Genomic DNA, 27,129 nt, shown 5'->3' with positions numbered 1-27,129 from the left:
CTCCACATTTCCACATCAATTTGCAATTTTTAAAAAAGTTCTCATGAAAATACATCAGCTTTTTAGTGTGAATTTCTCCCAATTGACACATTTTTGCAAAGCAATTTCCCCTAATATATTGCATATTTGGAAGTTATGGCCACAAATATGTGCATTTTTGTGCACACTACTAGGCTGAAGAGCTCCATTGCAAAATTCAGAGAATTTGGAAAAATGGTTGTGTTTTGGTTTGCCAATTGTCCACAAAGTGCAAATTTGGTAGGTTCACCTTTAAATGTGAACTGAATCTAATCTGATATGGCAAATGGAGATCTTATCATCCTTGCATGATCTGCTGAAATTATATTTTACCCTGCGGTATAGATCAACCCCATCCTCTTTAGCAACTGGGTTGAACTAAATACAGATGGACAGAAAACTTATGGACAGAAAACTCAATTCCACAGCAACCTTTAATTGGGATTCCATTTGCAGTCCACTTCTGCTGTGCTGTGGCTCATAATAAAAAACATTCATTCTGCAACCTACCGTAGCCTAGGAATTTGTTACCTGAACCCTATTCAGACGACCTGTTTCCATGGATCACTCTTCGTAATTCATCTCTCTCTCTTTCTTATGAAGGCTTTTGTTAGCACAGACCTCCTGAGCAGCCCCTTCAGTCATTGCTCCTCATAGTCCATTCTCTTTGCCAATGTACTAACAGGTGGTTGAAAAGATTCCAAGAATGGGGTCAGCTGAGGCCTCTGACAATAGCTTCACAGTTTCCTTCTCAGGAGTGTGCTCTAGCAGACTTCCTGGCTGATGGAGAACATGCTTGATATTTTACAGTCTTTCTCACATAATCCTTTAAGTTGCAAAAACTGGCTGCACATCAGGCTTGATGGTTGGAGAGTCAGTACCTAGAAAGCATAGAGGAGCTGTTTAGCTTTCAGAAGGACCACACCAAACCATCAGAACAACTGTGCAATAAGCAAAAAAATCTATGCTTCCCCCCAGAGTTTAACCCAACAACCTTTTGGCTAAAGAAACTGGTTTTGAACCAGTAAAGCTGTCTTATACTGAGTCAGATCACTGATGGAGCCAGTCAAAGGAACACAGGAAGCTATTTTATACAGAGTCAGACCACTGGTGCATCTCATTCAGTATTGTCTATACAAGGAGTAGGGAACTGGATCCAGCCAGTGGGTCAGAGCCTTATCTCCCCTGCTCCCCTGTCCGTGGGCCAGATTTGGCTGTTGGGTGGGGTTCACCCTACTTTTAATCACCAGGTGTCACAATGTCAAGTGACATGGTGCTTTGAAGTCCCAACAATCAGCTGATCATAGGGACTCCAAATTGCCACCCTGGGGCTTGCAAAGAGACTGGTGTGGTGCTTTGAAGCCCCAAAGGTCAGCTGATTATCAGGACTTTAAAGTGCAGCACAAGGCTATTTTCAAAGGGAGTTGCAAACAGCCTTGCACTGCACTTTGAAGTCCCACTAATAGGAGCTAAGTATGCAGTGCTTCTGAAGTCCCTTTCTGCCCTGCATTGTTGTTGTTGTTGTTGTTGTTGTTGTTGTTGTTGTTGTTGTTGTTGTTCAGTCCTTCATTCAAAGATCCCAGGGCAGTTCACAACAGAAAAATGGAAAATGAGAAAACATAATATTTTGTATTTCTTTCTACGTGCCTATGCATCAGGTGATTGGCAGGTAAGCATGGCTTAGCCAAAATGGCTTGGCAGAACAAATAAGGATGCCTGGCAGGTTTGGACTGAATGAGTTTAAAATGAATGACACCTCCAGTGTCTTCCCTGACACTTTTTTTTTTTTAAATCATCCACCTTTTTTTATCACCGGGTAGATTTAAATCATTTATAAAGCAACACCATAGGGGATTTTTATACAGGTCCTGATCCAATATCAAATAAGAATTTTTTTAAAAATGACAATATTAGACACACATGGATGCAATTTAATCAGCGATGTTTTATTTTATGTCAATGATGAAACAACAAGCAACCAGACTTTTAATAGTATTTGAAAACTATTAAACAAAAATCATTTACCATTTTTCATGGCCAAAGTGGTTGGAGCACCAGCTGATTTCTTCATCGTCTTCTTAATCATCTCTTCTTTAAAAAGAGAAGTCTCTTTCATAGCATTAGTCCCTTTCTGCCACAAGGGAAAACTGGAGGAAGCAATATATTCAAATCTTTAGTTTAAAAAAAGAAGAAGAAAAAGACAACAAGTAATTGAGAACTGTGAATTTATTATGCGTTTATTTCTCATATTTTTGAGAGCCTTATGACTACTCCACTGGGGCAAAAGATGCTGGCATGAAATCTCCACTGGCGAAGCAGGACTTGGCATCCAACATCTTGATGCAAATTGTATTAGTTGCCAGCAAGCAGAATATGTGTTTAGCTACAGCAGGTGTCTCAGAATGTAGCCTTTTGAAACACTCTCCCATGTTTCTACCAGTAGGCTACCTCATGTCCCAGTTTTACACCCTAGATGCCCTCCCCACCTGCATGGAATACACTCTCCACCTGTATAGGATGGAGCACAGATTGGGTGGGGACTGTTCCCTGCTTATTGAGCTTTCCAGAGACATCTGATGGTCCACAAGCAGAATACTCAGCTAAATAATCACTCAGTGATCCAGAAGGCCATTCTGTAAGGCAGCCTTCCCCTCTGGGTTTGAGGGGTTCTTTTGGGGGGGGGACTACAACTCCCATGAGCCCCAATCAGCATTGCTTTTGGTCAAAGATGATGGGAGCTGGAGTTCAACATGTGGAGTGCACTAGGCTGGGGCACGCCGCTGTATGATTTTGATAGATGGCTCATCTTGCCGTTCCCATTACTCCTTGCATTGCAGTTCTACTGGAATCGCTGTGCCATATGTGGTTCTCTTTTAATAATATTAACTGTTAAAGCTCCCTGGTTGCTTTTGTGATGTTTGTCTTGTTATGATTTGATGTTAGTATTTTAACTAACTGTTCATTTCTTGCGAGACACTCTAGGGTCCCAGGGGGTCAAAGGATGTCAGATAATCTTATGACAAACATGTTTATATTTTTCTGTTCCTAAGTGCCAATTTCACCAAGTACTGAGATTCAAACTGACAGTGGTATTTTTGCCCTGGTCTAGTTCAGTGGAGATTAATGCTGTTCCACTGTCCAATTTATATATAACCTTTTTCCAACCAATACCTGGCAGGATTTTAGTCTTGCAACAGGCCTGTAAATTAAGTTAATGAGTGGTCCAGATGCAGAAATATAGGAAACTGCCTTTTACCAGGAAAGGCTATTAGTCTGCTTAGTTCAGTACTACTCTGTGTTCAGTAAATACTACTTAGTTCAGTACATACTCTGTACTGTCTACTCTGACTGGTAGAGATTCCCCAGGGTCTTCAGAAGAGGCTTCCCCCCCCCCCCTTTCTAACTGAGCCTTTAACTGAAGGTGTTGAGGATTGGACCTGGAAATGTTTACATACAAAGCATGTCATCTGCTACCAAAATGGGGCATGAAATCAAGGATTCCCCAAGAAAGAAATGTGGCAGTACTTTGTGACAATTCCCTTCACACGGATGGGATAAATGCAAGCTTGAGTTATGACAAAAAGGTTAAATTTCTAGATACCCTAAATGCAGAATAGTTGGTTATGAAACCAACCAGAGGGGAGAAGACCCTTAATTTTAAGTTGCACCCAGGATGTGCTGTTGAACTGACTTTGAAAAGTGACAACAGTGCTACCAGTTTTAATATATATGCAAGTGGGCATTTACCAATAAAGTTCAACATACTCACATTTGAATTCAGAAGACGAAGCTTCTCAAAAATGAGGAGATTGTTGTCAAGGAAGTTGAAAAAGAAAGTGAAGAGGGTCAAATCTCTCCAGAATGCTTCAAGGTTATTCGAAACCACAATAATAGCTCAGCTAAAACAAAGAGTGTCTTCTTCTTCTTCTTTGGCGTTCGCTCATAGCCAAGTAAGATAAACCATAAACATGGTTTAACAATGAGTCCGTAAGTGACTGTGGAGGCTAATTCTGGATCCACACAACCTTCCACAGTGGGAACATTGGTTTCCGAGTGGGAGTTGATCGTGCTGAGGGTTTGCCAAGTGTGCCTTCCTCTTAGCATGTTTCTCCCTTGCATCCTGAGTTTGAGCATCTTCAAAGCCCATGACACCTTTGGTAAAGGCTGTTCTCCAATTGGAGCACTCGCAGGCAAGTGTTTCCCAATTGTTGGTGTTTATACTACATTTTTTTAAAAAAAACTGCCTTGAGACAGTCTTTAAACCTCTTTTGTTGACCACCAGCATTATGCTTTACATTTTTAAGTTCGGAATAGAGTTGTTGGAAGACGCATCGGCACAACATGACCAGCCCAACAAAGTTGATGTTGAAGAATCATCACTTCAACACTGGTGATCTTTGCTTCTTCCAGTACACTGGTATTAGTTCGCCTGTACCACAAATCAGGAAAGGTACTATCAAGACTAAGAGGATGTCAGCAAGGTTAACTAGCAGAGTCATGTTTAACAAACTATTAGAAGCAAGAAAGCTATCTTCAGAAAATGAAAGTTTTGTCCAAATGAGGAGAAGAAAAGGAACACAAACTCTGGCAAATAAAATGCAAGCAGACAAGAACAGATGTGGAAAGCAAGAAAGAATTTGAGGAACACTTACCTAAAAAACATTAAGACCAACAATGAAAAAATACTTAAAATCATTAGAAAGGGAAACCTGCAAAAGGCTGACCTTTGGCCAACAAGGGAGTCAAAGGTGAGCTAAAGGACAAAAATGAGATTGTATAGAAACTGAATGAATTATTTGCCTCTCTCTTTACTGACAGAGTTGAAGGGCAAATCCCTGTGCCTAACTTAAGTTTCTTAGGAAGTGACTATGAGGAAATGAGGCAAATAACAAGGTATGGAGTTCTAGGCCTTATTGACAAATTAAAAATCAACAAATCATTGGGTCTAGATGCCATCCATCTGAGAGTTCTTAAAGAACTCAAATATAAAATTTCTGATCTTCTAACAAAAATATGTAGCCTTCATTCACGAGGACCAGAAAGTGGCCAATGTAACCAAATTTTGAAAAGGGATTTAGGGGGGATCTGATAAATTACAGTCTAATTGATTTAACATATGTTCCAGTAAAACTGCTGGAAAGTGTTATTAAAGATAAAATTATTAAGCATATAGAAGAACAAGTCTTGCTGAAAAAGAACGAGCATGGCTTCCATAAGGGTAAGACCCATCAGATGTTTGGCAGTGTAGTCCTATGAAGGACTGTAGTTCAATGGTCAACAATCTCCTTTGCATGCAGAAGGTCCCAGCTTCTATCCCCATAATCTCCAGGTACTGCTGAGAAAGACTCTTGCCAGAACCCAGGAGAGACACTGCCAGCTGATGTAGGCAATTGTGTGCTAGATGAACTGGTGGTCTAAAATATAAGGCACCCTCCTATGCTCCAATACATGGTTGTTGTTGTTGTTGTTGTTGTTGTTGTTGTTGTTTAGTCGTTTGGTCGTATCCGACTCTTCGTGACACTATGGACCAGAGCACGCCAGGCACTCCTGTCTTCCACTGCCTCCTGCTGTTTGGTCAAACTCATGTTGGTAGCTTCGGGAACACTGTCCAACCATCTCGTCCTCTGTCATCCCCTTCTCCTTGTGCCCTCCATCTTTCCCAACATCAGGGTCTTTTCCAGGGAGTCTTCTCTTCTCATGAGGTGGCCAAAGTATTGGAGCCTCAGCTTCATGATGTGTCCCTCCCGTGAGCACTCAGGGCTGATTTCCTTCAGAATGGATAGTTTTGATCTTCTTGCAGTCCATGGGACTCTCCTCCAGCACCATAATTCAAAAGCATCAGTTATTGGCGATCAGCCTTCTTTATGGTCCAGCTCTCACTTCCATACATCACTACTGGGAAAACCATAGCTTTAACTATACGGACCTTTGTTGGCAAGGTTATGCAGAGGTAAGTCAGTGAGCCATACTCCCTACTGTGTGTACTCAAGGTTACAGCCCACAAGCCTTTGGGAAGAACTAAATGTTATTAAAGCAACAAGAACAGAAAATAGAATGTCTCACATGACTTAGACTATGTTCTGCCACCCTCAATTTATGGACTTCCCAGCACCAGCAATTGCTGCCCAAAGCACCATTGTGGGTGCAAGAAAACACAAAAGAGCCGTGACGTCAAGATTTGGGATAACAAAATATGCTATTGTCTTTTCTGATGCCTATGAAACATCTTTCTTTTACAACAAGCCTTTTAAGTGGAGATTTTTATACCAGTCTGTGCCTGTATTGGATTTGAAATTGTTTTTATATAAGAAATTGCTTTGTACTTGTTTGTTACAGTTGAAGCTTTTGTTGCTAAATCACTACAAGGTGTTTCATAGGAAGCAATTCGTTTTTTTAAAAAAAAATGTTACATGTTATTGGGAGAAGCTGGTTTCTGGCACCATTGAGAGCTGTCCTTTCTCAAAACACAAAAAGAATTAGCTAGTTTTGAATGCTGAGATAAAAGGGTTCAGGAAACAACTGGTGAACTCAAGCTTAGTTGTCAATATTTAAGCTTAATATTTGCAAACTGCTAACATTTTTTGAAAGATAAATGTTGCACTCCAGCTATGCCAGCCTCTGAATTCCTTGTTGCCTTTCCTTTTCACCTAATCTTTCATAATTGTTACTGGTTTCCAGGATCATATTCCCTACCGGCAACCTGACCCCTCTGCTTATGGGTGACATTCACCATATTGATTCAGCTTGGTCTCATCAAGCAGCAATTTGTACTAATGGGATAACACTTGGTGACAGCACGCAACAGCAAGCATTTGGAGCAAAATATCCTTTTCTTTTGGCCCATTTCTGCAACAGTTGTTAACTTGTTAATCACCATTTCCTTAAAAACACATTTCCCTGCATAGCAAAATATTCTGTGGACATTTAGGAGCCAATTCATATCCTCTCTTTTTTTATCCCCCAGCTCAGAAGTCAACACAAAAAAATTTAAAATAAATAAATCTGAATATATATATATATATATATATATATGAATGAATCTCCAAGTGGCATACAAAAATATAGTATAAACACAATAGAAGAGTCTCATAAAACAGATTCAAAAAAAAACAAACCCTACACAATAGTTCAATTAGCGCTGTGTAATTTACAGACACTTTTAGCATGCTGCCATTTTTATTTCCTTTTTTGATAGGTACCCAATAAATGCATGCCCAGGAGAGAGAAAAATGATACCCTCCCACTGCATTCCCAGCACTAGCTTCCTAAATACAGCTAGGAAATTAAAGCAGCCATGGACAAGTAGAGCAAAATGGCTGTCGTAACTTACATGTAAGAAAGAAAGAAAAACTCACCCTCTCATCTTCTTCATTGATAAATGCATGTTGTGAAGGAAAATTCTGGACTTCTCTTTGTCACAGACTCTCCCTGCTCACTAAGCCCTGTTTCCTCTTCAGCTTCCGACATCTCCTCTTCCCAGTCTTCTCCCTTTGACCACTCATTGTGGTCCAACCACTCATTGTGGCCCAGGAGGACTCCCCTGAGTGAGTGCCTGAGGGCCCTGCTCTTGCCACTTACCATCTGGCCTGGGGCGGGGCCTGAAGCCTCATAAGGACTGCGTGCTGCTTGCTGCCTGCTGCCCAGGAGGACTCCCCTGAGTGAGTGCCTGAGGGCACTGCTCTTGCCACTTACCATCTGGCCTGGGGCGGGGCCTGAAGCCTCACAAGGACTGCTTGGTGCTTGCTGCCTGCTGCCCAGGAGGACTCCCCTGAGTGAGTGCCTGAGGGCCCTGCTCCTTCCTGCCACTTACTACCTGGCCTGGGGCGGGGCCTGACCGGCCTCACTAGGACAGTTGTTGTTACTGCCGGAGGGGCAGAGTGTTTTTAAAATGTTTTTTTTAAAAAAAAAATTATATGTGGGGGGTGGGGGTGGGATGGATGTTTGGTTGGGCTTGGAGATTATTATTATTTTAATTATTATTTTGATGTTTTGTAATTTTTACATTTTTTGTTTGTATTGTTTTATTGGTTTTGTTTGTTTAAGATGTTATTTTGTTCTTAGGGGGAGGGTTCAGGGCTGCCGGGGAGTGGGCCCCAGCCCACAAAATGGCTGGGGCATGTTCCACAGGGGGGGTGGGATGCACTGGGACAACCGATCTCAGTGATCACGGGTAGGAGGAGGAGTTACGCTAAGACTAGACCATGTCATTACAGAGGGGGCAGGTTTAGTCGTTGTCTGAGGACTATCCCTGCCTCCGGGTCTGGTCCTGACCGGATGGATACTAGAATCAGCAAGGGATACCCACATGAACTGAAGGTGCTGCTGTGCAATGCCAGGTCAATGATTCATAAGACCACTGCCATCCATGACTTGATCATGGATGGAGGGTTTGACCTGGCATGTGTAACAGAGACTTGGTTGGATGAAGCAGATGGGCCTGTCCTTGCCGCTGCTTGTCCACCGGGTTTCTCTTACGCACAGCAACCCAGGTCATGTGGGCGGGGAGGGGGGGGTTGCAGTGATTTTTAGGAAGTCATTAGTTTGCACCAGGTGTCCTATTGGGAAGACCCAGTTTTCCGAGTGCATGTTCTGGAAGTTGGGCAATAGGGGCAGTACAGGATTCCTTTTGGTGTACCGACCTCCCCGCTGCACCAAGGATTCCCTGTCCGAGCTGCTTCAGGTCGTGGCAGATGTTCTCCTGGAGACACCTAGTTTGGTCGTCCTAGGGGATTTTAATATCCATGCCGACACGACCTTACAAGGGGCCGCTCGGGACTTTGTGGAAAGCATGGCCTCCATGGGGCTGTCCCTGAATAAGTCTGGCCCAACCCATAGTCGCGGACATGCCTTGGACCTGGTGTTTACCTCTATGGATGTTGGTGATCTGACACTAAGTAAAAGCGAAACGAAAGAAGTGCCATGGTCAGATCACTTCCTGGTGCAACTGGACTTCTCTGCGACCCATCCCCTCTGCAGGGAGGTGGGACCAATTTGGATGGTCCGCCCCCGCCACTTAATGGATCCAAATGGTTTCCAGAGAGTGGTAGGGGATGCTTTATCACATGTTGATGGCCTTTCAGCCGATTCCCTGGTGGCCTGCTGGAATGTGGAGTTAACCAGGGCTATTGACTGTTTGGCTCCGAAGCGCCCTCTCCGATTGCATGGAGCCCGGACAGCCCCGTGGTTTTCCACGGATCTGAGGACAATGAAACAATCGTTGAGACGGCTAGAGCACCGGTGGCGGATAACTCATTCTGAATCTGACCGGACACAGGTTAGAGCTCAACGTCGAGCCTACCAAGTGGCGATAGCGACGGCGAAGAAGAATTTCTTCACCGCCTCTATTGCATCTGCAGAAAACAGCAGCAGGAGACTTTTTCAGGTGGTTCACAATTTAGTGGAGCCACCTGCAACATTGGGGCCCAGTACGGGCCACATGTTCTCCTGCAATGATTTTGCAAAGTTTTTTGCAGATAAAATCGCTCAGATTCGGGAAGAAGTAGACTCCACCGTGGGAGCAGGGCCGGGGAGGGAGAGTGCTAGAGTTCTGTCTAGTCAAGTTGAGTGGGATCAATTCCAATCTGTTACCTCCGAGGATGTGGACAGGCTGCTTGGACGAGTGAAGCCAACCACCTGTCTCCTGGATCCTTGCCCATCCTGGCTTATAAAAGCTAGCCGGGAAGGACTGGGCGATGGGCTTCGTGGGGTGGTGAATGCTTCCCTCCGTGAGGGAGCCTTCCCAGACCCGCTGAAAGGGGCGGTTATTACACCGCTTCTTAAAAAACCATCTTTAGATGCGGCCACGATGGCCAACTATCGCCCAGTTTCAAATCTTTCATTCTTGGGCAAGGTGATTGAGCGAGCGGTGGCCGAACAACTCCAGGCACGCCTGGAAGAAGCGGACCATTTGGATCCCTTCCAGTCGGGATTCAGGCCTCATCATGGGACTGAAACTGCCTTGGTCGCACTGGTTGATGATCTTCGGCGGGCTAGGGACAAAGGTGAGAGCTGTTTCCTAGTTCTGCTGGATCTCTCAGCGGCGTTTGATACCATCGACCATAACATCCTTCTGGACCGTCTTGAGGGGCTGGGAGCTAGGGGCACTGTCATACAGTGGTTCCGCTCCTTCCTCCTGGGCCGTGTTCAGAGAGTGGTGGTGGGGGATGAGTGTTCAGACCCCTGGGCTCTCACTTGTGGGGTGCCTCAGGGTTCTGTCCTCTCCCCCATGCTTTTCAACATTTACATGCAGCCGCTGGGAGAGATCATCAGGAGGTTTGGGCTGGGTGTTCATCAGTATGCGGATGATACCCAGCTCTACCTCTCTTTTAAATCAGAACCAGTGAAGGCGGTGAAGGTCCTGTGTGAGTGTCTGGAGGCGGTTGGAGGATGGATGGCGGCTAACAGATTGAGGTTGAATCCTGACAAGACAGAAGTGCTGTTTTTGGGGGACAGGAGGCGGGCAGGTGTGGAGGATTCCCTGGTCCTGAATGGGGTAACTGTGCCCCTGAAGGACCAGGTGCGCAGCCTGGGAGTCATTTTGGACTCACAGCAGTCCATGGAGGCACAGGTCAAATCTGTGTCCAGGGCAGCTGTTTACCAGCTCCATCTGGTACGTAGGCTGAGACCCTATCGCCAGAGTGGTCCATGCTCTGGTTATCTCCCGCTTGGACTACTGCAATGCACTCTACGTGGGGCTACCTTTGAAGGTGACTCGGAAACTACAACTAATCCAGAATGCAGCAGCTAGACTGGTGACTGGGGGCGGCCACCGAGACCATATAACACCGGTCTTGAAAGACCTACATTGGCTCCCAGTACGTTTCCGAGCACAATTCAAAGTGTTGGTGCTGACCTTTAAAGCCCTAAACGGCCTCGGTCCAGTATACCTGAAGGAGCGTCTCCACCCCCATCATTCTGCCCGGACGCTGAGGTCCAGCGCCGAGGGCCTTCTGGCGGTTCCCTCATTGGAAGAAGTAAAGCTACAGGGAACCAGGCAGAGGGCCTTCTCGGTAGTAGCGCCCGCCCTGTGGAACGCCCTTACAGCAGATGTCAAAGCGATAAACAACTACCTGACATTCAGAAGACATCTTAAGGCAGCCCTGTTCAGGGAAGTTTTTAATGTGTGATATTTTATTGTATTTTTGCTTTCTATGGAAGCCGCCCAGAGTGGCTGGGGAGGCCCAGCCAGATGGGCGGGGTATAAATAATAAATTATTATTATTATTATTATTATTATTATTATTATTATTATTATTCCCCTGGCTCTGAGTCTTCTTCCCTTGGAGATGCCTCAGCTGGTGTCTCCCACCATTCTTCTGCATCTAAGCAGTCCCTGACATCAACCTGCTGCTTCTTCAACTGATTTCTCTCACATTTGGAAAGTTGGCACAACTCAGTCAATATAACCTCCCTAACACATGGTGCTATCAGAAATCATCTTGGTTTCTTGTGGTGCTATCAGAGAATGCAACACATCTGAACAATAAACCGGCACTCGTGGCTCTATAATCTAGTTGTGAATTATTTTCACGGTCTTTGCTCTTTTTTTACCTAAAGACTAAGTTAAAATGAATCTATAATCCACCAAGATATACAGTGATTTCTTTTTCAAAAAAGATAATGACAAGGATGGCTTGGTGGGCAACAAGGCATATTTAAAATTGTAGGAGATTTGATCAAATTCAATGAGAGAAACTCTTCTCACTGATGAGGAGGCTGGATAAACAAGAATTTTTTGTTAAAGGAAATTATGACTGAAAGTGCTATTTCAGTCAAAGAGTAATAAGCATGAGGAATAAATTATTACTAGATGAAATCAATAAAGCAAGTAGTAGAAATAAATTTAAAAGCCAGCTAGTTACCCTTTTGCAAAGAGAAAGAAATAGCATGTGTTTCACATTCATAGATCTGAAGAATCTTCAGAGGCATCCAGACTTTTATATGACCTCTCGACCTCTGTTCCTTCGCCAGTGTGTCAGCACTAATATGTTCAGTGCCTCGGTGTCCTTCACTATACAACCCTGATGGAAAATTCCACAGGAAGCATGAAGCATATAAACAATGTTCAAGAAAAACATGGAAAACTAGGAAAGAGGTGAAGTATAAGGACAATAAAGGATCCTTTATGACAGCCTTCTCTATCTGAAGTCATCTGGGTGTTGCTTGACTCAAACTCTGCAAAAGTTACAACTTTACCTGCCACACACTTAAAATCACATATGGCAGGTGACTGTGGTTTGGCACAAACTGTCTCATGGGGCTGAAGGTCCCCCACCAATGATTTCATGTTTTGAGATTGAGGCATGGCAAACTTTGGTGCTTCCCCAACTTCTTATCCACATCTACAGTAAGAGAAGGAGATTGAAAACTTACGGTACTAGTTTTGAATCCATCATTGTTTCCTGTTGCATCCAGATTTGTGTTTAGTTCAAACTAGCCAGAGTCAAACCATGGTTTCGAATCCTGGTTTGTTAACTAACTACAGTCAAATAATCTACAGTTTCCCAAGTTTGAATGTAACAGGAAACTGTGGTTTATTCAAAACGAAAAAGCGCAAGATATTGAACTCATCCCAATCTGCAGAAAGGAGAAGACATGTGACCAAGGCTCATTGCAGCTGATTCTCATTATCCTGAACCATAGTTTAACACTATGCCTCAGCAGGGCTGTTGTCACTTAAAACTAGTGAAATTCCCTGAAAAGTTATCTCCATGTTTTTCTGAATGAACAAAGAACACACATGAGGTTATCTGCTCAATATGTAAACTGCTGGCTAGGCCCTTGGGGTCTGTCAGGAATCCAGTCACAAAAATTGTTCGTTCACACAAGTCTCTCTCTTGTGTATTCAGAGCCCAGGAGCGTCTTGGGGGAGTCAGCCTGTGCCCATTAAAGGCACACAGAAGGCAGCCTTAAGGCTAAACAATGTGTGAGATATCCCTGTATGTGAACTTCTGTAATCTGTGAGAAAAATGGCAAGAAAGAAAGAACAGAGTCTGCTTTTGGCCACATGGGGACATTCCAAATGGCACAGCTGTGTGAAAACAAACCCGCGATTCCAGCCTGAGGGCAGAGGACATTAAATGCTGCTCCTCAGAATATTTTTCTTCTACTTTAGCTGGCTTGTCTGAAAGACTTTCTTCTTTTTCTTTTTTTACTGAGTCTGGTTACAGGCTTTTAAAAAAAAAAGAAAGAAAGCATGAAGGAGGAGGAGAAAATATATACCCAATATTTTTTAAAAAAAAATATAAAAAAAATAAGGCTTTGAACAGTAGGTGAGGGTTTGTTTCTCAAACAAGTGCAGACTTGGGCCACCCAGATCTCCTGAAAAGGGAGCCAGGAAACAGATGCTTTCTAAGAGAGAGGGAGGGAGTGTTTAAGTCTGAAAAGAAGTCACCGTTCAGGGAAAGTTAAACATTAGAGGGTTGAATTAGAACAGGAGACCTAAAACACAGAATGGCTGGCATCTCAGTTGGCTTCCAAATGACATCAGCAAGTGTGGAATTGTGGGGGGGGGGGACACACACACACCAAAATAATTATTTCCATAGGTCACATCTGCACTATACATTTAAAGCGCTATGAGGCCACTTTAACAGTCATGGCTTCCCTCAAAGAATTCTGGGAACTGTAGGGTGCTGAGAGTTGTTAGGAGAGTTGTTAGAAGCCCAAGCTGGCTTGCATGGGAACACAGCACCGAAAGATGTGTGTCCCGATTTAATCAGCAGAATGTTGGAGGGCATGATGTCATCAAAGTTCAAGGACATGTTCCAGTCAGGCAAAGAAAGACAGTTGGGTGCAAGTAGTCTGGGGAGAGATGGTGCAGCCTGCAAAGGGTTCCAAGGGCAAGACAGAGAGTCCTAGAAGGCTTCATTACGCCCCGGGGCCTGAGGTTCCCCACATCTGTCTTGGTGGAAAAAGGCAAGTGCTTATGGTATGTGTTTATAATCTCAGGATCCCTGTGCTACCCTCTTTTTTGTCCTCTAGGAGATCAGAATTAGTCTACGCTGTTATTTTCATTTATAGGACGGCAATGGCACCAGCTAATGAGCCAATTGATATTTCCACCTAATTATACATCTCAAGTGTCTCTGATTGTAAGGAATGTCATTGACTTGTATTAGAATTTTTAAACTTGTCCTCCACCCCTGTATGAATTGCTCCCCAATTTTCATGCTGACCCCGCCCCCAAGCCCCACTGTTTCTCAGGAGTGGAAGTCCTTGTCTCACATGGAGTAGATTGAGGGGGGTAGAACTGTATCAGCCATATCAAGTGCTCCACACTTGGGGCTCTCTTCAGGAACCTGTTTTTTTAACTTTCCTTTTAGCCTAGATGGTAGATTTGTCAGATAAGTACATCTTGAAATCAGTTAAGATGGTTTCCCCAACAGTGAACTAGTTTTACTTTATTGTCAAGTAAATGTCAAGTGATAGTAATCCAAACATTATCATTACTTATTTTAATCAGTTAAAGCAAAGCAGCTAATCAATTAAGGGCACCTTTGAATAACTTCACATCCCTAAAACACATCCAAAATGTCATCTGTAATGATAAACTATGGCATTTATTTTAATTGGTTTAATTAATCACTTAAAATCACGATAGTCAACTGATTAAAAAAACTTTTAATCAGAGGACAATCTTTAAAATGTTTATTTCAAATGTTATCAATCATTGATGTCTCTTTGGATAGGTGAGATACTTCAGAACAGAAAATACTGGCGTGAGTCTATGCATGTCTGCTCAAAAGTAAGTTCCATTGAGTCCGATGGTGCTTACTCCTAGGTAAGTGTGTATAGGATTGCAGCCTGCATTTGTTTGCTCCACTGTGCAATTTTCAGTGACACCAATATGGAATATTGAAATATTGTGTATTCGTATCTGACATGTTTATTTCCCAGAAAAGACTTCTGAGCATTTACACTAAAGACTTCCTCTTTTTCCATTTACAGCTGTTGTGTGTTTCCTGAGCAAGAGTTTCATGATGACTAGTGTCCTAGGCTCAAGTCTGCAAATGTTTCCAGTGGTTGCTGGATAGCACAGCCTGGTCTGTAAGGCAAACTGTGTGCTGGCAAGCCTGCAGGCATATGCGTTGTGTAATGAGTCCCATGTTATAATGGATCTAGTGTTAGAGAAAATTATGGGTGGCACCCACTGAGAACATTTCCTATGCAAGTTCCATTGGAAAGACCAGGAGCTGTACAAGAGTTCACATTCATTTCCAAATTCATTGTGACTTGCGCAGGAAGACATTTCCTAATGGTCTGTGCCTTAACTTCACACAGATGAGGTGTTGCTCAATGTAGCTTCTTCTGTTCTCTTGATTTTGGCAATAGCAAATAGCCACCTTCCAATTTGCAAGAGGTGTAGGACATCTAACTCCAGCTGCTGTCAATGCACCTTCATAACATATCTTTAGGTGCCAGGCAAAAACATTCCTCTTCTCCCAGGTCTTTGGCTAATTAAACAATCTAGGGCCTTTTAAACTGGGGTTGGTGGTTTTTGTTTGGTATATATTTTTGTGTATTTATATTGTAAACTGTCCTGTGATCCTCAGATGAAGGGCGGTATAGCAACAACAACAACAACAACAAAGGTTTTCATATCCATCAATGGAGAAGTGCAGTTTGGTGGCCACTGTAATTTAGCAACTTTTGAGGATTGTGTACTTTAAAAGCTTGCATCTGGAAGCAGCGGATTAAGAGATGCCCTGCTAGATGCCTAACATTTCATTCCCTCACATCTGTGGTAGGTTAAATTTAGACAAATCGCTAAACATTTCAGTGTTTATCCAAATTGAAACTCCAGGCTTTTGAGGTTCCCTCATCAATGGCTAAATAAGATTTGCCTGACTTCATTTAGAATAAATACAGAACCTAAACACAAAGCCCAGGGGAGTTTTTGATGCATAGCGTGCATAACCTCGGGCTGGTGGAGTTGGGATTTTTCATAAATGAAAGTGGGCAACTAAGTCAAACAAAACTTAAAAATAAAGTGGTACCTCGGGTTAAGTACTTAATTTGTTCTGGAGGTCCGTACTTAACCTGAAACTGTTCTTAACCTGAAGCACCACTTTAGCTAATGGGGCCTCCTTCTGCTGCTGCACCACCAGAGCACAATTTCTGTTCTCATCCTGAAGCAAAGTTCTTAACCTGAAGCACTATTTCTGGGTTAGCGGAGTCTGTAACCTGAAGTGTATATAACCTGAGGTACCACTGTAAAGTGTTTTCTTTTTAATCTTCCAGAGCCTCTTTGAAAAAAACGGATTGTCCTTTCATTTAGCATCTCCTCCCCCATCATTCAGTCTTCCTCTGAGGGGCTTCTGCTGGTTCCCTCACTGTGAGAAGCGAAGTTACAGGGAAACAGGCAGAAGGCCTTCTCGGTAGTGGCGCCCTCCCTGTGGAACACCCTCCCTTCAGATGTCAAGGAAATAAATAACTAACTGACTTTTAGTAGACATCTGAAGGCAGCCCTGCTTAGGGAAGTTTTTTTAATGATTGATGTTTTATCATGTTTTTACTATTCTGCTGGGAGCTGCCCAGAGTAGTTGGGAAACCTCATCCAGAATGGTGGGGTATAAATAATAAAATTGTTTGGAGGTTCTAGCAGGAGAGCGCAGCTATCTTATACCCTTGACCGAAGAACGGTACACGCCTTCTAGCTGGGATGGTCGTCCTCTTCCATCGAGCGCGCAGCTTCGGGAGGGATGCACATGGAGCGGTGAGGGAGGAAGGGGACACCCGCCTAGCCAGCCAGATCAGCCGAATCAACCCTGGCGATCAATGGGGTGACAGATGTCGCAGCCAGATCGCCCTCACAACTAAAGAATCATGGCAAGAAAAATTGATGGACTATGCAGAACTGGCAAAACTGACATACAAGCTACGGGACAAGGATAACTGTGACTTTAAAGATGAATGGGAACCCTTTACAAAGTATTTGAAGACGCAACAAAGCGAACTGGACTCCTTGGCTAGTTTTGAATAAACATTCACAAACTTTTTATTGATAATAATCAGTTAAATAGTTTGAGGATCTATACAACTGTGTAATATGCAGAAAACAGCATTTTTAGAGAAATCAAAGACTGGAACTGAGGGAAGTTGGGGGTGGGGGTGGGGGTGGGTGGGTTCTGTGGGGGGAGGGAGGGGGGGAGGAAAAATGGGGGGAAATAAGGATGATATATTTCTGGATAATATGTTTTGTTTTAATTCTGAATAAAAAGTTATTAAAAAAAGAAAGAAAAAATAATAATAAAATTGTTGTTTTGTTGTATCTGGATTTAAATATTAATGTAAAAAAGGTGGGACATTCAAGAGAAATTACTTACTATTTTTTTAAAAAAAATAGTAAATCAGGAGCATATTTGGAGATTGGGGTGGGTGGGAGCTCCAACACCATGGAACAAAAGAGAGTGTTGCCACACCCATAACATTACCTTGGGGAGATCCACGCCATACATTTAAAGCTCATTCGGCACACATTTAAAACGCATAACTCCCCTCACAGAATCCCGAGAACTATAGTTTGTTTATGGTTCTAGGAATTGTAGTCATATGAGGAGGGAACACTACAGTTCCCAGGAAGTCTTGTGCTTTAAATATGTGTTGAATATGATTTAAAGGTATGGTGTGGCAGTGTTTTCAGTCTCTCAGTTCCAGCCAGTAACCAGTCTTCACCATGAGGCAAGGATGGATTGCCTCCAGTTTGGGGTCCTGAGCCAGTCACTGACATAACATGTGAGCAGTGTCAAGTGCAAGTATTTAACAGATCGCTCTGTGACACAGATAAAGAGTTGTTGCTGTTTTGTCACAGCAATAAATGTCAGCTGACGAATAGTAGTGAATATGGTGATGCTTCCCATTCTATCGTAACTATTATTACAAGGGGCACTTAATCAGGCTTCCTGGAAAGAAAGACTGCTCTCATTCCTTTTCTGGGTGGTATCTTGGGAGAAATGTGTTCTTTGAAGCCTCCTACGCGTATCGCCAATATTGCTTCCAGATGAAATAAGGATCTGAGAGAAAACTAGGGAAAGGAGCTTTGGTTCATTTCTTGGACCAGTGAGTCCTCTTCCTTCCGGGGCTTTTAAGGAAGTAGTTCTATTTATTCCCTAGATTTTACAGCCAAACCAAATTTGAATACTTCAGTCAGAAATTCTTGACCAGAACCAAAAGGACAGGTTAGAAATCTAGGCTGACTTAGTGATGCTTCACTGCAACTGAGCATGAATCACGTGATCCTGCACATATTTACTTGGAACTAAGTCTTCAGAGGGCTTAATCCCAAGTAAACTGTGCATTACATATGGCCTCTAATCCATATCAACCTTCAACAAAGCCTTAGTGTAAACAAGGTTTTAGGTCTGCAGTGTAGTCAGGCACGCACAGTGAATTAATACCCTTAAGCACAACCGAGTCTCCAGACTCCCACTTCTCTCTCTTCTTCCCTCAGACTACTAGAAAATGATGCCAGCTTTTGTTAAGAGCCCTGCCAGAGAGCTGTAGAGATCCCTGTTAATAAACCAGTTAAGTTACCTGATTTCCATATCTAAGGTTCAACAGGCAGTACTAATTCTATGAATTAAGGAGGGGTGTGGTCAGGGAAGGGGGTATGACCTCAGGAGGGCCTGATAGAAAGGTATGGAGGGCCATATGCAGTCCATGGCCATGAGGGCAACCCAGAGGACTCAGGGGAAAAAACAGTTTGTAAATAAGGCCTTGACACATTAGGAGTTCGTTAATCCTCTTCACACATCCCTCAAATGTGTTGGAAAAATATCATGGAAACTTGTAGAGTGGACTTACTGTCGTCAAACTAACTTTGGCAAAGCAACCTAGTCCTGCCAGAGGAAGGCCACAATAAACTCCAGTGCAGCTGAGAAGAAATTATTAAAAGCAGCAACCAAGATGTTTGTTTATTTTGAACTTTTTTGCCTCACCAGCCCTGCAAACAAGGAGTGCTTTGACTGCTTTCCACCTCTGACGGTTCCTGTTCCACACATGGCCCCACATTTACTTAAAAACAAAACAAGTGGAAATGGCCATAAAACTCACCCGTCCATAAAGCTCCTCTTTTCCCACTGCCAGTTCTTTGCCTTCCACATTGGACTGGGTGGAGATAAATAAGCTAGTGTTATAATGATCACCTTATATTTAACAAGGTGAAGGTGACCTTGAGGGATCCAGGATTATTGCAGTTTCTGGTCAGCACCTTTCATGAGTTTAGGTTTCTGACATTCCCAGTGCGTTTTTCCCCATCTCAAATAAGCTGTATTTGTATATAGAGCTAGTAGTAACAGCAAACATACAGTAGTCATTTTGACTGTGCAAGGAAACACGTATCTACTTGGCACTTGCTTTGTACAAACCCTTAGGCTGTGTATACAAGCCAAGTTACAGCGCAAATATTTGTTGGGATCCTAGCTTTCAATGCGTAAACACTCTTGATTTGCAAACCTTCCTTGAAAGGCTAGTCCAAAATATTTTCAGAGAGCATACAAAGTTCTGACATACTGAAAAACTCTATACCGATGGAAGCATCCATAATAAGTGTAGAAAACTGAATTCTGTTTAAGTAGCATTAGCATTAGGACGTGGGTGGCACTGTGGGTTAAACCACAGAGCCTAGGGCTTGCCAATCAGAAGGTCAGTGGTTTGAATCCCCGCGATGGGGTGAGCTCCCTTTGCTCGGTCCCTGCTCCTGCCAACCTAGCAGTTCAAAAACACGTCAAAGTGCAAGTAGATAAATAGGTACCACTCCGGCAGGAAGGTAAACGGCGTTTCTGTGCACTGCTCTGGTTTGCCAGAAGCGGCTTAGTCATGCTGGCCACATGACCCAGAAGCTGTACGCCAGCTCCCTCGGCCAGTAAAGCCGAGTTGGTCACGATTGGACCTAATGGTCAGGGGTCCCCTTACCTTTACCTTTAGTATTAGGGGAGGGATGTGGTATTTGGGGAAATTTGCCAGGAAATGGCAATGCTTACATCATGGAGACTAATGATCCTCTGTGTTGGAACTGTACACCCAAGGCACAATTTATGGGACCTGAATTCCATAGTGCCTGAATTCCATAGTTGCTCTTCAGCATTTCACAGATGGACTCAGAGATGCTTCTTCTCTGCACAAGCACATTGAAGGGGCCAAGGTGGATCCCAGCAGCCCAGATGCATGGCATGGAAGAAAATGGACGTTCATGGAGTGACACCAACATAAAACGCATCATATATCTACAGGACCACAGCTCAACTGAACAGCAAATACTTTGCATGAAGTGGGTTGAAAGTTCAATCCCTGACATTGCCAAGTGACAGGAGCGAGCCAGCAGTAAATCACACTGAGCAAGTTGGCGTTAACTCTTTATTAGCAAAAACAGGGTCTTCACAGGAGTGTTAGGTCTAATGAACACAGCAACTCCACTCATCGTCATCCCAGCACCACTCCCCAGGCTCTGAGCCTTCTACCCTTGGGGGTTCCCAAGCTGGTTCCTCCAACCATTCCTCCGCGTCCAACCAGTCCCTGATACCGACTGCAAAAGTCGCTTGACTGAAACCCTGGAGAACTGCTGCCAGTCAGTGTGGAAATATTGAGCTAGATGGACTAATAGTTGGGCTTGCTATGAAGCAGTTTCCTAAATGGCCCCAAAAACTGAAATCAGGAGCTTAAAAAATTAGACCAGATAATTCAGATGATAAACTATACAAACCAAGACACCAGACTTGGCGTAAGCACCTGGCCTGGCCAGGCAAATGCCAGGGCTCATGAGCCCTAGGACAGCCTATTGGGGTTGACACAAGCCACTTACATAATTTGTTTTCTTTATTCATTTCTCAGAATGCATCTTGGTTTCATGAGGGCCCAGAAGCACACCCGTGGGGGGGGGTGATTCATTGGTGGCTCTTTCTGAAAGAGAAAACATTTATCAAAAAGACATATCTATTTTCCCATATTGGATTTTGACAATAAGTTATTGGCTTGTCTCCAACCAAGTTTTACTCAGAGTAAACCTATTGAAATTAATGGAACTAAGGTAATCATGTTAATTAATTTAAATGGACTTATTATTGAGTACAACTAGCATTGGCTACAACCTATTAACATAATCTGAACCTGAAGATGATAAAATACAACATACCGTCCCTAAGCCTTCATTTCTGTTTTCTCTAATCCATCTAAGTGAAATATTGTCTTTTCATTATATAGACTTTATTTCCAGAAGACATTAATCCAGAATTTAACCTGAGCTACCAGATACACATATGGCGCAGGCCTTATCTGTATGCATCACAAATAGACACCACGTGGCTGTGAATAAATCAGTTTCATTTGTTTATTTTTATCTATTTATTTAGTTCCATTTATGAATCGCTTCTCAAAATGTATATCTCAAGGTGATTTAAAAACAGAAGCATCAACAATAAAAACAATTTCATATATAAGAACAATTTCAAATCTAATATACAGGCACAGACATTTTAGCATATTGTATGTGAGCTGCCAAGGAAGAAGGTTAAAGCTATTTTGATAACAATTCTTTTATCATGCATTGTGCTACTAAAATTTCTGCCACATAGTTCATTATATCAGTTCATTCCCATGTGGTTTCATTCCCTGCTATGTGTTTTTATACCTACATCTTGCCCCACCCCCAAGAATTGTTTTAGTTTCCACAATATTGTGGTGGGGTTGGGGAATTTGTTCCAGTAATATTGTGAAGCTGCTAGCTACACCGTGATTTTATGCACTGCTGTCTCTATTCTTTCCTCACTTGAGAAATCTGGCTGAGTTTACAGACCGTTGCAAGGAATCCTGGCAACAGAACCATCCTCTAACTTACAGCTTGATGTCATTACAGCATTGTAGGTAGGCAGAATTTTGACATTTCAGGAAGATCCTTGTTTATGTGCTGGCTCTGGCAGCCATTAGGAAGAGAATGGTGCCTGTGGTGGTAATCCTCAAAATGTAGTCCTCCCTTCTTCAGTTTCTTTTGCTGGGGAAGTTCCCCACCCCACCCACCCACCCCCGCACGGTTTTCAGTAACGAAAACTACACTTACAGAGAAAGAGAAAAAGCCCGTTTCCCCAGTGCCAGAAACATGAAGAAAGAGCCTAATAGCCATGACATTGGTGGGAGATCTCAGAAATACCTCAGGGCATCATGGGAATTGTGGTTTTCAAAAGTGGGTTGCTAGTGGGTTGCTCGTGGGACAGAGCCACTACATCAGCTTCTCAGCAGGTGGGTTTGCTGCTGCTTGCCAACAACGGTCTGTATAGTCAAAGTTATGGTTTTCCCAGTAGTGATGTATGGAAGTGAGAGCAGGACCATAAAGAAGGCTAATTGCCAAAGAATTGATGCTTTTGAATTATGGTGCTGGAGGAGAGTCCCATGGACTGCAAGAAGATCAAATCTATCCATTCTGAAGGAAATCAGCCCTGAGTGCTCACTGGAAGGACAGATCCTGAAGCTGAGGCTCCAATACTTTGGCCACTTCATGAGAAGAGACGACTCCCTGGAAAAGACCCTGATGTTGGGAAAGATGGAGGGCACAAGGAGAAGGGGACGACAGAGGACGAGATGGTTGGACAGTGTTCTTGAAGCTACCAGCATGAGTTTGACCAAACTGTGGGAGGCAGTGGAAGACAGGAGTGCCTGGCATGCTCTGGTCCATGGGGTCACGAAGAGTCGGACACGACTAAATGACTAAACAACAACAACAACCAAGAGTGGAAGGGTGAGGTGTTGCGGAGGGTGGCACAACACCAATGCACTGGCAGAGCCAATCTGGTGCCAACTTCCCTGCTGCATTGCCCCTTTCCCTTCTGGTAGACAACAGCAACTCACCATCCAGGAAGCGAGTATAGCATCTCCGCAAAGCAAGCTGCTTTTGGTCGCTTATTTAGATACCAGTTGGGGCTATACTCTAAAGGGCATTCAGATATCTTTAGGGTGCATTTTAATTTGTGATACGCAGTGCTAAGCCCGCATGACAAACGCTCGCCCAGACGCTCCCTGCTGTTATTGTGCAATAAAGCCGTAGCGTGAATTAGAATTGCTCACTCTAGCAGAAGAAATAAAAGTCTTCTAATCTGTGCTCTCCCATTCATTTAAAATATATGCATATTTAAAACTATCGTGGAACCCAGCAACTGCATGTGGTGGGTAGGAGGGGGCAGCAGAGGAGAAGACAGCAACTCAGTTTGTCAGCTTAGATGACAACCGAAGTGTGAAATTTTATCTATATATAATTTGCTCTTTCTGTAGGAATAAACCTTAGCCTGGAATCCAGGGTGCTTCCTTGGAAGTAAGCAGTTGGACCGCAAAGGAAGGCTTACAGCCAATCTGATGCATGTCACAAATATGTAAAACTGCACTTATTTCCCCCAAAAATGGCTGACGTAGGCATCTTTCCCCAAGTGATGGGGATGGGGCATATCCATGCTGTGCTGTGGCCCTGTGTCTCTTTTTCTTCTATTTCTGAAGTGGCAGCCATTTTGTATTACACCATGCCCTCATGGCAACCATTTTCTGACTGGCGCCCACATCACTTGCTCAAAATTCCAGATGTGCCCACTGGCCCAAAACAGGCTGGCAACCCAGGTTTAGAGCTTTGGAGGTGAAAAACAGCACTTCCAATTGGGGGCCCCATTCAGACTTCTGAGTAAACATGCTTAGGATTGCTCTGCTAATTCTGAATAAACATGCATGGGGTTGGGCTGTGGAAGAAACCAGGGGGCTTTGATATGCTGGAAAGGAGATCTGGTTCTACTTAGTTCAGAGATTTCCATGACTTCATGCTGTGCTTGCCCTCTGCGGCCCGCTCTAAGTGATAAAGATGATATCGTGGCATGGAATCATAAATACATTTTTTTCCTGAGGTCTATTGAGAGTGTCACTGGCGCTCTCTCTCTCTCTCTCTCTCTCTCTCTCTCTCTCTCTCTCTCTCTCTCTCTCTCTCTCTGTTTAAACAAGAACCTGCAAAGGCAGCCACATATAGTGTGTACGGCAAGTGGAGGTGAGTAATGAACTGTCAAAAAGGAAAGATTAGAGAAGCACTTCACCTCAGCTGTGCTCTTGTCAAACAAGCCAACCAATCTACCTCAACTTTTCTTCTGGAATTTTATAGAGAGCCCCACAGGGTAATCACAGCCATTCAAACAACTTGGATCTCCTAATCCGCTTGTATTATGCTTTCCAGCTTCCAGATGCATTTAGAATTAAAAGCATATTTTCAACATTCTCCTCTTGAACCAGGTTTTTCCCTCATCCTCACATCTCTCCTTCAGCTTTTTTTATTATACTTCTTAAGAGTTCGCATTTTGCACTTTCCACAGCTAAAGAGCTGTAGATGATAACAAGAAACAAGGATGGCTTTTTATTGAATATTAAGCAATATTTTATTATCAGCTCTAAAAAATAAACAAACAAATAAATAAATATAATTTAATGTATTTTTTAAGGATTTTATTTGCTTTAAGTTCCAATTTGTGTTACGTGCTTTTAAGCCCTATGGATAATTGATATTATTCATGCTGGTCAAAGTGATTCAATCCTATTTCAACTTTGATTATATTTCAACTTTGATTATGCCTACGGATTAAAGTAAAAGCAGGTTGGTTAAGTGCATAAGATTCTTATCTCATTATACATGATAAAGCTATTTTTAGCCATCTCACCCCTTGCTTTTTCCTGTTAGACCAATTGCAGTCGTTAACAGTCGTCAACAGGTTTACCCATTCCCACCACCCTTCTCAGTAATAACCCTGCCCACCCTCTCACTATATATAAGGGCCTGGTGACTTCTGTTTCAGTGTGTCTGAAGAAGTGTGCATGCGCACGAAAGCTCATACCAATAACAAACTTAGTTGGTCTCTAAGGTGTAAGCTTCCTCCTTTTGACAAGATGGCCCCTACCACCAGGTGCATAAAACATACAGTTATTAGTCTGCGTTTTGCAAGGAACTCGCACAGCCTGGACTTTTGTAAGTGGTGAGGCAATGAAAATGACCAAATGTACTACTGACTAAAAACTTATCTAAACCTTTCACCTTGGAGGGTGCCCCCAAAAGAAAATAATTGTGGGGGGGGGGCAAGGGATCCCAGCCCCCTCCAGTTGGCACCAGTGCTTGTGATACACATAAACAAACAACATAAGAAGCCGCTTATCCCAGTGAAGGGTGACTTTATCTGGCAATACATATGTCATACTGTTTGACTGATTAGTCACACATTGGATGTCCCCTTCATTCAACCCTGATGGTGTTCTTCCCTTTCATTTATTGCCATATGCCTCAATCTTTGGTGCTTACCTTGGTTTGTTGCAAAGCCATATTGATGATTTTTCTTTCTTTAGCATGTGTAATGTTATTGTTATTACGGTTTACTATTGCTGTTGTCCTTTTGAAGTCTTAATAGTAGGTAAAGGTAAAGGGACCCCTGGCCATTAAGTCCAGTCGTGGCCGACTCTGGGGTTGTGGCACTCATCTCACTTTACTGGCCAAGGGAGCCGGCGTACAGCTTCCGGGTCATGTGGCCAGCATGACTAAGCTGCTTCTGGTGAACCAGAGCAGCACACAGAAACGCCATTTACCTTCCCGCCGGAGCGGTACCTATTTATCTACTTGCACTTTGACGTGCTTTCGAACTGCTAGGTTGGCAGGAGCTGGGACTGGGCAACAGGAGCTCACCCTGTCGCTGGGATTCGAACCACCGACCTTCTGATTGGCAAGTCCTAGGCTCTGTGGTTTAACCCACAGCGCCACCCGCGTCCTTAATAATAAAATATATTAAAAATTAAAAGTGAATACCAGATGCTGGAAACTATAGAATGTGAGAGCGCTCAGACCTGCTTGCGGGTTCCCCACAGGTATCTGGTTGGCATAGCTGCCAACTTTTCCCTCTTCTTGTGAGGAATCCTATTCGGAATAAGGGAATTTCCCTTAAAAAAAGGAAAATGTTGACAGCTATACTGGTTGGTCACTGTGAGAACAGGATGTTGGACCAGATGGGCCACTGGCCTGGTCCAAGAGGCTCTTCTTAATGCCATAATAGTTAACTATAAATAATTTGTGGATTTTCTAAATCCAGTGGGTGCTTGCTCTATCTGTCAGGCACTGGGCAGAGGAGGAATGGCGAGCCTTAAAAGTAGAAGAGCAAAGAGCTCAAAGACAGAGGGCAAGTACCAGTAGTGGGGGAGAAGGGGGGGGTGAAGATTCACTCGGGACAACGCCATTATCCAAGAGGCTGGGTTATATAGCCTCTCTCTGTAATATTGAAATAAAAAAGGGGCAACCAGCCGGGAGCCACCGACAGCATCCTGACAATCTGTTTTGAAGTGTTCAGAGAGTGGGTTCCACTGTTCCCCATGACTTGTAATTCCTATTTCACTTCATTTTTGTTCTGCTATGATGTCTCACGTGGTTCTTCTGTCCTTGCTCTTTGTCCTTGCCTTCAATCACTCTTTGTGAGAAAACATTTGTTAAAAATAAAGAAAGAAACTCATTTTACAGATTTCAGATGCAGAGATTTTATTTTCACATATAAAACAGTGCAGTGGGGCTGTACAACCATAACAATCTTCTCCAGACTTGGTGATGAACACAGCTTTGAAGAACACTTACTTTCTCAAGCAGTGTGATCTTTCAGCTAAGTCGGTTTCCTCCATGTGCCACGGCAAAGTGGTGGGAGGTCCAGGCTTTGTGGGATTTTCATGTTTATTGGGTGTTTGACAGCAGATGGTGAAAAGCATTTCAATTTGGATCAGCTTTATACTCAGAGATTAATTCAGGTGAAAAACAGAGCCATCCTAATTGCATCACAATGATGCTCTACATTACTCAGATAGTATTCATCATCATAAATTCTAAGGTCAGCTGCTAATGTATCTCATGATTGCAATTGCCTTTTTAGACCATGCTTTCAATTACTTTAAATTGGTAATCTAATTAAATTGGCATTTGCTGTTTGTTACATGCAGCTTGTTTTGTAACTGGGGCTATCACTGGGATAAGTTAGTCAGGTTGTCTGCCTAGATTCCTATCTTAGAATACAGAAGACTGTGACACAGTGCTGGATACTAGCTTGCTGCATTATTTCTTGTCACAAGTTGGCATTTGAGCAT

At 43.2% G+C, this 27,129-nt stretch overlaps 1 long non-coding RNA gene across 1 annotated transcript in view; it reads left to right on the top strand.

The window, feature by feature from the left end:
* LOC309349117 overlaps nt 1–17,109 on the top strand; it is a 31,619-nt gene extending 14,510 nt beyond the window's left edge. The window contains exons 2-3 of the long non-coding RNA XR_014159730.1: nt 14,709–14,800; nt 16,261–17,109. This is a non-coding gene — a long non-coding RNA (uncharacterized lncRNA). The remainder of the gene's footprint in view (nt 1–14,708; nt 14,801–16,260) is intronic.
* Nucleotides 17,110–27,129: the final 10,020 nt, after the last annotated feature.

Source organism: Podarcis erhardii, assembly GCF_964252035.2.
Source record: "Podarcis erhardii genome assembly, chromosome: 8".
NCBI classification, from domain to species: Eukaryota; Metazoa; Chordata; class Lepidosauria; order Squamata; family Lacertidae; genus Podarcis; species Podarcis erhardii.
This window is presented reverse-complemented; position numbering and strand designations above follow the sequence as displayed.